This window comes from Bubalus bubalis, chromosome 6 (genome assembly GCF_019923935.1).
Source record: "Bubalus bubalis isolate 160015118507 breed Murrah chromosome 6, NDDB_SH_1, whole genome shotgun sequence".
NCBI classification, from domain to species: Eukaryota; Metazoa; Chordata; class Mammalia; order Artiodactyla; family Bovidae; genus Bubalus; species Bubalus bubalis.
Window position 1 is genome coordinate 7437067 of NC_059162.1, and position 12960 is coordinate 7450026.

Sequence of the window (12960 nt, forward strand, 5' to 3'; positions counted from 1 at the left end):
CTATTTGATCTAGCAATTCCACACTCAAGAATAAACCTAAGAGAAAAAAGAAAACACATCTACACAAAACTTTGTACACAGAAATTTCAGAGCAGCATTATTCATAATAACCACAAAGGAAAAACACCCTAAATATCCATTAAATGATGAAAAAATAAAATGTAGTATATGAATACAAAGAAGTATTATTAGCAATGAAAACCAATTAAGTACTGATACATCCAACAACTGGATGAATCTTGAAAACATTATATCAAGTGAAAGAAGTTGGTCACAAAAGACCACATATTTTAAGATTCCATTTATACAAAAGGTCCAGAATAGGCAAGTTTATAGATATAGGAAGTAGACTAGTGATTGCATGGTGCTAAGGCAGGGGTGGAGGAGGGGACTGGTTTGGAGGAAAAGAGAAGTAACCATGTGACAGCTGATGAATGGGAGATTTTTGAAATAAAAACATTCTAAACTGATTTGATTACCATGATACTTGTACAACTCGGAGCACATTAAAAACCATTAAACTGTACACATGCTATACGTGGATTTTATGGTATGTGATTTATATCTCCATAAATGTGTTTTTAAATTTTTTCAAATATATATATACAAAGAGATAAAAGGGATCCGAAAGTGCCAGATACTGAAGATGGGCAAAGAATAACCAACATTTGGTTAACAGGGATTTCTGAATAACAAAACCAAAACAAGGGAACAGAATTCTAAAAAAAATAAATAAAAAGATCTTATTCATGAAAACATTCCCAAAAAAGAAAAATATTTGATAATTGAAACCTCATACCTGAAGAGAGTATGAACCTGAGAATACTGACTCAAAACAACTAATATCAAGCTATGCTCTAGAAAAACTACAGGCCTTTAAAGATCACTTGACCATCTAAGAAAAAAATGTACGCAAATTATGAGAGAGAGAAAATTATCAGACTTACAAGATTTATGTGAGAAGAAAATGGAGTAATATTTAAAATAAAGAAAATGTGGATCAAGAATTTTGTATCCAGCCGTTTTGACAAAACTTTAGCAACACTTTTTTAAAAATCAGAACATATTGTTCCCATGAGTCCTTCCTAAGGATACTACAGAATAAACTTTAGATGGCCAAAATAACTAGACACATGGAAGTAGGTACTGGTAGTATTAAACATGTAACTACATATTTAATTAAATATGTAATTACGTATTAAGGAACTAACACTAAGCAAGGCTTGCAGAAAAATACACAGTGTTTAATGGCTGTATGACTGTGCTGGTTTCCTACGGCTGTTGTTACAACTTACCATAAATTTGGTGCCTTAGAGTAACAGATATTTACTTTAAATTTATTTTAAATCTCTCAGTTCTGGAGGCCAGAATTTCAAAGTCAGCCTCACTTGACCGATATTAAAGTGCCAGCAGGCTGCCTTCCCCAGAGATTCTGGGGGAATATGCTCCCTGCTCTTGCAGCTCTGGTTGTCGCCAAACTACCTGGGCTTGTGGCCGCATTATTCCAATCTCTGACTCCAGGATCACACTGTCATTGCCTCTTCTGGGTATAATCTCCCCCAGCTTCCCTCTTATAAAAGCATTTGTGATGGCATTTAGGGCCCACCCAGATAATCCAGGGTAACAGCCCCATCTCAAGACTCTTAGTCACACATGCAATGCCTTTGCCTTATAAAGTAATATTCACAGGTACTAGAGATTAGGACCTGGACACTTTCTATACTGCCTTCTTCAAGGGAATCTTTCATGAAGAGTAGCTTTAAAGAAAGTATCAAGAGCAGTATGTTATAGAAGTGAGGCCTTTCTACTGCCATCAAGGAAAGAAAAAACCCTAGACAGATGGTTAGAGGCAATGAGACCCATATATTACACACTCGCTTTCACCCTTTGCCTAGAGTCTCAGGGCTCCTGTCTCCAGCCAGCTTCTAAAGGTAGGGACCTGGACACTTTCTGAAGGGCTATTATTCAGTCCACCACCACCAATCTAGTACAATCATCTTTTTAAATGATGGAGGAGAAGGATGGCATATGCAAAAACAAGTTTTGGGTGTTTTCAGTATCATTATTGATGCTGGGGTTAGTATTGTTATTCTGAGACTGCTGATTGGATATTGTGGGATAAATAAAGCAAATGGAGAATAAAGCAATTCTTCATTCCCTACATACCTGAAAATCAGAATTCACAGTATGGAAGAACGAACAGATGAAATACAGAAAAGACAGGTAAAAACCCCGAAGCCTTGAATTCTAATTGGAAATATGAAGTCACAAGTATGTTCATATCTATTCATTCTCGTGCTTTCTCTTCATAGTTTCCCAATCCTGTCTACTGAAAAAGATCTAGAAACAATGGCCAACTCAAAAAAAATAATAATAAATAACAGCATCCCAAGTGGCTGTATGGTGGTCCTGAGAAAAGATTTTGCATTAAAAGGCATCAAGTCTTCCTGGAGAAACGCTGATTCGAGTCTGAGTCGGAAAATAAATGAAGAGTGGAAGAGAAGGGGAAGGAGAGCAGAGGACACAGAGAGGATCAACCTCCAGAGCTCAAAGAGGTGCCAGTTACCAGACTGTGTATTCACAAAGGTTAAGAAAGAAGGCATCATGGGGAGGGGAGGAACGCATCGATTGCCCCTGGACACAGTCACTCACAAGAACCCAACACAGAAAGGCAACTGCTGGCAGTGTCCAGCCAAATACTTTGCACCAGCGGGGAGAGCTTTGACCTACGGACTTTGAATATTCCAGCTTCACCAGGGAAATCATCACCATCGTGTGGGAGGGCACCCCAAACCCTCTTGGCCTGCTGATATTAAGGGATCTATGCCCCTACACCCCCCACCCTCTTATCTGCAGGGAGATGAGTGCTGCTTCTGCATCCACAAGAATATCCAGTCACTCCCTCGATTACATATTCCACCATAAACCCATCAAAAGGCATCCTGGCGCAATAAACCAGGCTCGTCAACTGGCATAACCCAGGTATATTCATAAATGCCCCTGTTCAGTGACCACATCAGCAGTTCTCCTGGCTACATACTGCAATCACCAGGGAGCTTTTAAAGTTACAGTGATAGAGGAACCCCAGCCCAGATACATGAAATAAGAATCCCTACGAGTAGTGAGCATCTGTTTCTAAGTTCTCCAGGTGATCCCAAAGTACAACTGGGTTGCAAAGTACCGTTAAAATATGAAATTAGGTTTCAGAGGAAGCAAGACTAAGAGTTAACCCTTGAAAAACTGGTTGCCCTTTAAGGCTAAGACTCTGACCCCTATGAAGCACACAGAGGCCTCTTTCTTCTTAAATGTGTACAATATCCAAGATCATAGCTCAGTCTTTTTCCTCCTTTGCCTTTCTGCAGAATGTGACCCTGCAGGATTCTGCAGTTTTTCAAAACTCTTCTCCTTTGGCTGCAATAGAGAAAACTGATGACTAAGACTTAAAAGACTTTTTTTCATGGAGCAGCAAAAGGTGTAAATACTTGAGAAGACAAGACAAGTAATGAATAAATTCTGCTTACGTGTAGTTACACTTGAGCAACATATTGATGAACAGCTAGGGGAGGAAAGCACAGTTCCCACCTCCCACGCCTCCGAGAGAGAGAGGGCACCTCCACAGCGGGAGCAAGCACAGCCCCACGTGCAGCCGGGCTGGGTTCTGGCTGTTTGCTCTAATTGATCTGTCAGCCAGTGGGTGGGCCTTAAGTCATTGGGATGTGACCACAGAAGATACGGGAAGGATAAAAGAGAATTGCAGAGTGTTCCCGGAGAAGGCAATGGCACCCCACTCCAGTACTCTTGCCTGGAAAATCCCATGGACGGAGGAGCCTGGTAGGCTGCAGTCCATGGGGTCACGAAGAGTCGGACACGACTGAGCGACTTCACTTTCACTTTTCACGTTCATGCATTGGAGAAGGAAATGGCCACCCACTCCAGCGTTCTTGCCTGGAGAATCCCAGGGACGGGGGAGCCTGGTGGGCTGCCGTCTCTGGGGTTGCACAGAGTCGGACACAACTGAAGCGACTTAGCAGCAGCAGCAGAGTGTTCCAGTTGGAAGGCATCTCAGAGACCTTCTAAGATTCCGTTTCTAAGGAACTCTTATTTTACAAACCAGGGGACTGGAGTACAGAGAGATGCAAGCAAGTTGTTTAAAGCTTGTTTGATCTAACAAAGGGTAGGACTGGTACTGAAAACCAGTGCAGAACTCTTCCGTGCCTCCTTCCAGTCCTGTGGATCCTGGCCTGCCTGCTGCATAAATAGACTGTTATGAGAAACGAGCACTTGGAATGCGGAGGTAAGAGGAGGGCCCACATCCCTCCACATGACACAGCCAAGGCATCAAGGCTTCTCCCTTAGAAGAGGTGAGTCAGCAGCCTCAAGTGTGTGCTTCAGACATACTTTTAATGAAAAACAACTTCAAGCTACTGCTGGAAAGAGGAAATAAAGAATCCCTAAAAGGCATCACTGTCATTACGCACTTGACATCCACAGGACCCAAAGGTCACTGGCCTCACTAACAAACTGAACTCTTGCCGAATTTCATGCATCCCCTACATCAGTTCAGTTCAGTTGTTCAGTCGTGTCCGACTCCTTGCAACCCCATGGACTGCAGCACGCCAGGCCTTCCTGTCCATCACCAACTCCCAGAGCTGGCTCAAATTCATGTGCATCAAGTCAGCGATGCCATCCAACCATCCCATCCTCTGTCAGCCCCTTCTTCTCCCACCTTCAATCTTTCCCAGCATCAGGGTCTTTTCAAATGAGTCAGTTCTTCGCATCAGGTGGCCAAAGTATTGGAGCCTTAGCTTCAGCATCAGTCCTTCCAATGAATATTCAAGACTGATTTCCTTTAGGATGGACTGGTTGGATCTCTTTGCAGTCCAAGAGACTCTCAAGAGTCTTCTCCAACACCACAGGTCAAAAGCATCAATTCTTCGGCGCTCAGCTTTCTTTATAGTCCAACTCTCACACCCATATATGACTACTGGAAAAACCAGAGCTTTGACTAGACGGACCATTGTTGACAAAGTAATGTCTCTTCTTTTTGACATGCTGTCTAGGTTGGTGGACTCTTAGAGGGCACAAACAGAACCCCCTACATATGCTTCCTGTCATAGCTACTATGAGCCAGGCCCTCTGGTGGTACTACAGAAAAGATTGTGTTGGCCATAAGGTTCGTTCGGGTTCCTGAGCAAACCTAAATGAACTTTTTGGCCAACCCAATATAAAGTTTAACTAAAATACATTTTATGGAGCCTATTGTAAGACAAGTACACAAATATCAGATTATAAACCAAATGGCGCTATAGTAATTCAAGGAATAAGAAAGAACATAGAGTTGGGAGGTGAGGAAAAAATTAGTATCTGATGAACTAAGCCTCATAAGATAAGAGTGGAGTTCATGTTTTCATCCCAGGTCTACAAAAACAAAGCCAGCTTCAGGCCACAGGTTAAATTATCCTCAGGAGAAGAAAAGTGAAACCCACACCATAAACATTTTTATCATCTTGCCAAGGGAATGGCTGGGAGGGCACCATCACCAAATACTGCATTCTTGCCCCAAAATGTTTTTTTGAAAAATACAACCAACAGGATTGGGATGACCACTGGGCTGGGCAAGAGAAGCAGAATTACCACAGTGGACAAGAGCCATATTTGGGATCCCACTCCTAGCAAAGGCACCAGATAAATGTGGTGAGGAGCAAAGCAGTGTACTGTATACCCAGTGACATCAGCTTCACTCATTCACTTGTTCGTTCAAGATCCACAGTGCACCTACAGTGTGTCAGGCCCTGTGCTAAGCCTGGGGAATTCAAACGTGAATACAACAGGGTGCTGGTTTCTACGTCCCATAGACCGGGGGCAGTACCACCTGGAGGGGGCCTGGGGGTGGAGGGAGAGGGTAGAAAACAAATCATTGTAACATAGGCAGTCAGGATAAACAGACAGCCTAGGGTCACAAAGGGAGTTGCTATCTAATATCCCAAACAATCTAATTAGCCTCAGAAATCCATCATGGATTTGTCATCAGTTTCTTACAGAATCCCTGCATAAAGTTTTCGTATTTAAGCAACTTCTAACAAGAGGCTGGAAGGGAGAAAGAAATGATCTAATCCTAACTTGCTGAGACTGTCAACTATCTAGGGTCTGTGTTTTTACAGCTTTGATTAGCATCTCACTCAGCCCTTTTCTCATTTCTCAGAAGGGTTCATTCGGACACAGTTAAATCTCATCATTTTGACTAAATAGACCTTAAATTGCCAAATCTCAGCAGCCTAAAATGATTCCTAAGCTCTGAGACAGTATAAGATATCAAGACTGCTCTAAAAAGAGAATTCCATATAGGATATTAGGGCACAGTGTAACTAAGGGCCCAACCGACAAAGAGCAGTTGAGGAACCCATATAGAGATAAGTTCAGCCACCTTTCAAGCTCTCACAGCTCACATAGCAGGGTGCCCTCCCTATGGATGGGGTTTATAGCTCTGTCTTGTGACTTGTAATAACCCAGAGTAAGTTCCTTGGAAGTGAAGACTATTTAACTTTGTATCTTTTCTACTTCTGATTCTCCTTCCCAAAAAAGCCTGGCCCTAAGAACACAATATATGTTGCTGTACTAAGCCTTTCTCTGCACAACTTCTCTTACACCTACCCTTCCATTCCCACGCCTGCCACGATCGTCCTCGTTCAAGTCCTCACATGTGCAGATGTCCTCAGCACTCTTCCATTTTTACAACAACTCTTATCCATTTCCTCTTCCTAACACATAATTCTGCGTGTGCACACATATACATATGTGTGTATGTAAATATGTGTGTGCATGCTAAGTCACTCAGTTGTGTTAGACTCTTTGCAACCTACAGCCTGTAGCCCACCAGGCTCCTCTGTCGATGGGATTTTCCAGGCAAGGATACTGGAGTAGGTTGCCATGTCCTTCTTCAGGGGATCTTCCCGATCAGGGATCAAACCCACTTCTCCTACACAGCAGGCAAATTCTTTACTGCTGAGCCACTGGGGAAATGTGTGTATATGTGTGAAGCCGGTGTGTGGGGGGGAAGCCCGTGTGTGTGCGTGTGAAGCCAGTATGTGTATATACGTATACATTATATATACATAAGTGTGTACATCTCCAAGAGGCACACATTTTTGTTCCCTACAAAATGGGCTTCCCTGGTAGCTCAGATGGTAAAGAATATGCCTGCAATGCAGGAGACCTGGGTTCGATCCCTGTGTCAGGAAGATCCCCTGGAGCTGGGAATGGTTACCCACTGCAGAATTCTTGCCTGGAGAATCCCATGGACAGAGGAGCCTGGTGAGCTCCCCTGTTGCTCCATGGGGTTGCAAAGAGTCAGAGACGACTGAGCAACTAACACTTTCATTTACAAGCTGAAGCCACATCTCTCGAGCCTGGTATTTAAAGCTTCCTGGGGTATGTAAGTGTCTTCCTACCTCAACTATTTTCTTATTATCTCCTCTCCCCAACTAACACCACCGAGTTACCTCTCCTCTCCTCTTCACTTACCTAAAAGCTACCCATTCACTTTATTTATACACATAATCATTCCAAACTAAGGGATACCTTCCTTATACCTCTTGGCAACTTCTGGAGTAGAACACGGGCCCTCATTCCAGCCACTAGCATCTCTCACCTGAAATACGGGATGAGCTTCCTGAACAGTCTCTCCCGGCCCCTCCAACCCACTCTCCACAAAACTGCTACAGGGATATTTCTAAATCTTAAGATGTATCATCTCATGCTCCGGCAAGACCCCTTCCAAAGTCACAGACTAAGCCACCAACAACAGCTGCTTCTAAAAACTGTCCTGCCTGGGTTTCAGGGATGAATACAAATGGATGAGCTCTACCCCATCACAGCAGTAGCCCCATGGACAAGCTCATGAACAAAGCTCAGCAGAACATCTCTGTGAGGAAAAAGCAAAGCCTCATTCCTGCAAAACTTTGGTCCAATTCTGTCCCTAAATTGGATAGGGAATGACCTTGAAAAAGTCACTTAATACTGAGTCTTTGAAACTACAATGATGAAAGGGGGAGCATGACATCATGCAGCACAGCTGGGAGGATTAAATGAGGAAGCTTCTAGAACACCTGGCAGAATGTCCAGCACACAGTATGTGCTCAGTACACACCACCACCACTGTGCCTGTTCTGTGCCTCCCCCGCCGGGCTGGCTCACTTCCTTCAGGTCACCATCCTGCTTCATCTCTCTGACCTTCAACACCAAGCACTGTGCTCTAAACACAGTACAAGCATAATAAACACTTCCTATGTGGCTGGATTTACTCTTACCTCTGCATTTAGAAATGTAGGAACACATCGAAGAATACAAGTTAGATTCAGAGAAGACTATATGGGGGACAAAACTCAATAAATCTAAGGGAGTAAAATGAAGGTAAGTGATAAGAATTCACAAGGGAGCACACAGTGACTCATAAAGACCTCCACTTAGCAAAGCCACCAGGTCCTTTCCGTCTTCCCACCAAAACTACCTTGGCCTGTTGCAGCACGAAGACACTGAGATTCTCCAATCGTGCTCCTCAATTTGATTGGATTTGACAGAATCAGCCGGGGAGCTTCCAAAACTCCCAGCGTGCAGAACTCCCATTTCCAGAAAGATGGAGTCAACATACTTTTCCCTATTCCTTCTGCGATCAACCACCAAAAGTCCCGGAATTATAGATCAAACAAGTGCAAGACAACTCTGAAAGATGAAGGGAAGGCAGAGCAGCCAGGGACCTCAGCACTCAAGAACCGCATGACAGCTGAGTCCTCTGGGTTCTTGTTGCCTCATACCTCCCAGACCTGTTGCTGGAGAAGCCAGTGACCCAGAAATGCCGGTGAACACAGATCAAAAAAAAAGATCCTAAGAGAAACCCTCTTTCCCTAGCCAAAGGACCAGGAAACCACAGCAGCCTCTTATGAAATGCCTCAGAGAAGGCTGAAAGGGAAGCCCGCGTGCCAGGAAGTGACCCACAGGTGCCAAGGCCACCTCCTCTCCTTGCTGGGGCTTCAGAGGAGTCCCAGTGAAGAGGCCGCGCTTTCACCACCGGTCAGGGCCATGGGCAGAGCGTCAGGGGAGACCAAGTGAGCAACGGTAATGAGGCACTCTGGCCCCATCGCAGAGTGGCATCAGCTGAGGCCAATAAATGATCTAGTCTTCCACCCCACCCAAGAGTAAGGAGGCACCACTGCCCTCCCCTCACCAGCCCACTGGCAGAGGCATCTTGCCAAAACAGATTTAACTAAGATCCAGAAAGTCATAGCATAATACCCAAACCATCCAGGTTTCTGTTATTTTAATTATTTATTATTTTATTTTTTGGTTGTGCTGGGTCTTTGTTGCTATGCACAGGCTTTCTCTAGTTGTGAACACGGGCTCTAGGGCATGCAGGCTTCAGCAGTTGCAGCAGTCGGGCTCAGTAGTGTGGCACATGGGCTTAGCTGCTCCACGACATGTGGAATCTTCCCAGACCATGGATCAAACCCGTGTCTCCTCCATTGGCAGGTGGCTTCATACCCACTGTACCACCAGGGAAGTCCCACCACCCAGGCTTCAATCAAAAATAGTGATTTTTGACCATCATTGTAGGGAAAGAGCAAAATAGCCAAGATGGCGGTGGTCAGGCTCTCTCACCCCACGCCCTCTCGCTCTTGCCCCACGTTTTGTAAATAATGATTATATAACAGCTGAGATCACTTACAGCACTGCGCATGCACATCAGGAGGTACTGGCTTGGCCACAGGCTTTTGTTCTGTAAGCATATATAAGCTCCACCTGAAAAAGCCCTTGTGGCTCTTTTATGGCTATATTATGGCTGCGTCCACTGGGTCAACCACAAGAGAATACAGCGTGTCTGCTGCTGCTACAGCTGCTGTACCAGCCCAGAGAGGATAAACTCATTTGCAGTTTCTACACCTCGAGTTCTCTTCTAGCTTCCCCACTCACGCCTTGCCTACCATGGATTCCGTGAATAGTGCGCACACTGAGAAACAGCAAGACAACCGGAGTAGCTGGCAGGATCAGCAAGACAATCATCATTCTAGGAACTGGGCTTCCCAGGTGGCTCAGTGGTAAAGAATCCACCTGCCGAGCAGGAAATGTGGGTGTAATCCCTGGGTCAGGAAGATCCCAGGGACCTCAGCAGCCATGAACCACACAACAGTTGAGTTCTCTGGGTTCTTTCTCCCTCACATCTCCCAGACCTGTTGCTGGAGAAGCCAGGGACCCAGAAATGCCAAGGAACACAGAAATGCAACCCACTCCAGAATCCGTGCCTGGAAAATCCCACAGACAGAGGAGACTGGCAGACTACAATCCACGGGGTTGCAAAAGAATCAGGCATGGCTTAGTGACTAAACAACAAAAATAATTCTAGGAACCAGAAAAAGCTCAACATGAAGGGGAAAAGACCATCAAAAGATGCCAGCACCAAGATGACAGATATATTAGAATTACCTGACAAGGACTTTAAAACTGCTGAGAGTTTCCAGCCATCAGTAATCATTTTTAACTCCCTAACGATTCCAATGAGCAGCCAAGTTTGAAAATCAGTGCTCCAACTTGATGGTTCTCAAACTAAGGTATCCATCAGATCACCTGGACAAAGGTGATAAAGGCAACGAGATCCGGGCCCTCAGCTACTCCAAGACCAGGCAGTAGCATTTTAATCAGACTTCATGTGATTCCAATACATCCAAAACCCTTAACTAATCAAAGCAATTTGCAGGTGATTCTCCTCATTCAGGAGGCTGCAAAATTCCTGACTTGAAAGACGAAACAGCAAAATTTAAGTGACCTTGAAGCGAGAGGTAAAGTTTCAATTATACTTTAGAAAGAGTTTCAATCACACTTTGGATATGGGTGCCCAAGATATAGTGTGTTTAACCTGGACTGTCAAATTTAAGAGAAAAAATCCACACATATTGAGGAACAGTTTGAAAATGTAATTACAGGTTACACGTGTTCATGGGAAATAGCACGGGCGCGAGATTAAACAGTAGCCATCACTTGGCCCATGGGAGACATTAATCTTCTTCTTGGCAGCAGAAAAAGAGCGAGCTTCCACATGAGCACCTCTTCCCATCCAAAGAGACCAAAGATAGAAAAAAAGAACACATCCAAAGAGTTTTTCCATTGTGTACCGTGGGCTAAGATTTCTAACCAAAAGGCACCGTCTCCTGGGCTGGAAGTGTTTTCTGGCATTTACACTTTCCTGGAAGGACCCTGGAGGCTCCAAGTGATGTGGAGAGAACTGGTGCTCAGAAAAAGAGCTGAAAAAGGCAAGGAAGAGGGCGTGGAAGTTGACAGAAGGCAGATGCAGTGGGGGAGTGGACGGCCACCATCACACACGAAGTGCATAGGCAGAAGCTCAGTGAAGAATAACTCTCTCCAGGAAGGAAGGGCCTCCCAAAGCCCCTCTCCTGCCCTTCTACTTACTCACTGATGCCTTATTTCCGTATCTGGAGACCATCAACATGGCCCACCAGAGGGGCCCAGCTGAGTGGCCTGTTGCCCACTGGCATACAGCAGATGACCCGCCCCTGGTTACAGACTTAACCTCAATGAGAGGGGCTGAGACCACCGCCTTTAATAGACCATTTGCCCATTCAATCCAACCTAGGATGCTCTCAGCTTCCTCATCTGAAAAAATGGAACCAAGAATACCTACTCTCAGGGAGCCACTGTAAAGATTAAATTAGTTTTGCATATGTAAAATTCTGAGAACCACGAATTGAAAGTGGTGAGTACTTGGCAAACATTAGTTCTTAGCATTCTCAAATATACTCAGCACAGAACTTAATAGTGCGAGACTGCTGGGGTTTGACTCAGGAATTTTTTCATTACTCAATGTGGACCGTGAGCAAGTTCCTCTGCCTCTCTATGCCTCGGCTTCCCCATGAGTAAAACTCACAGGGTTGTTGAGGAAGACTAATCATTTCCTAGAAAGAACTTGGCATAGTTCCTAGAACATAGTCAGTGCTTTGTAAATATCAGTGAATGTTATTCGCCTTCTGTGATGTGGACTGCATGAGGCAGGTATGTGAGGAGTCCCTTTCGTCCTTAAGGAGCTTATGAGTGAAGTTGCTCAGTCGTGTCGGACTCTTTGCGACCCCATGGACTGTAGCCTACCAGGCTCCTCTGTCCATGGGATTTTCCAGGCAATAGTCCTGGCGTGGACTGCCATTTCCTTCTCCAGGGGATCTTTCCAACCCAGAGATCGAATCCAGGTCTCCCGCATTGTAGACAGACGCTTATAGTCTAGATCAAGACATAAGCAATGTAAACCAGCAGGGAAGAACCTCTCAGAACATGATACATGCGATGGTTCTGCAGCCATGCAAACAGTATTTTTCTCTAACAGGCTAATGGAGTTCAGAATGTTCTGAGTACAGGGAGCACTGGGCAAGTGCCCTCTTCTCAGCCACCCCTTCCTAGGAGTCCCAGGTTGCATTCAACTCTCAAGGCTGATCATTTCAACAGTTCTGGAAAGCACTGCAGCTTCTTCAAGAATAGGCAGAGAGGTGACTTCCCTTGTGGTCTAGTGGTTAAGAGTCCACCTGTCAACGTGGGGGACACAAGTTCAATCCTGGTTGGAAAGATCCCACATGTCTCTGGGCAGCTAAGCCCATATGCTGCAACCACTGAAGCCTGCATGCCCTAGGGTCCATGCTCTGCAACAAGAGAAACCACCTTAACAAGAAACCACCGCAAGGAGAAGCCAATGCGCCACAGCTAGAGAGTAGCCCCCGACTGCTGCAACTAGAGAAAGTCTGAGCGTAGCAACAAAGACCCAGCACAGCCAAAAATTAAAACACATAAATTTAAAAAACTTTAAAAAATAAACGGTAGTAGTAGCCACTGTTCTCAGTTCTCATAGATGGACCCATAAGAGTATAAGACACACAAGTCTCACTGAAGTGTTGCAGAAAACCAATTTAGTTT

At 44.7% G+C, this 12960-nt stretch overlaps 1 protein-coding gene across 7 annotated transcripts in view; it reads right to left on the bottom strand.

Annotated features, from left to right (window-relative positions):
• LOC102414663 (carboxyl-terminal PDZ ligand of neuronal nitric oxide synthase protein) overlaps positions 1-12960 on the bottom strand; it is a 359817-nt gene that overhangs the window by 336409 nt on the left and 10448 nt on the right. The window contains exon 1 of one of the 7 annotated variants that reach the window (XM_045165983.1): positions 8507-9366. The exons of the other annotated variants lie outside the window; for them this stretch is intronic. The gene's annotated coding sequence lies outside the window, so the exon portion shown is untranslated. Of the gene's footprint in view, positions 1-8506; positions 9367-12960 lie in introns of those variants that run through there. 7 annotated transcript variants of the gene reach the window in all.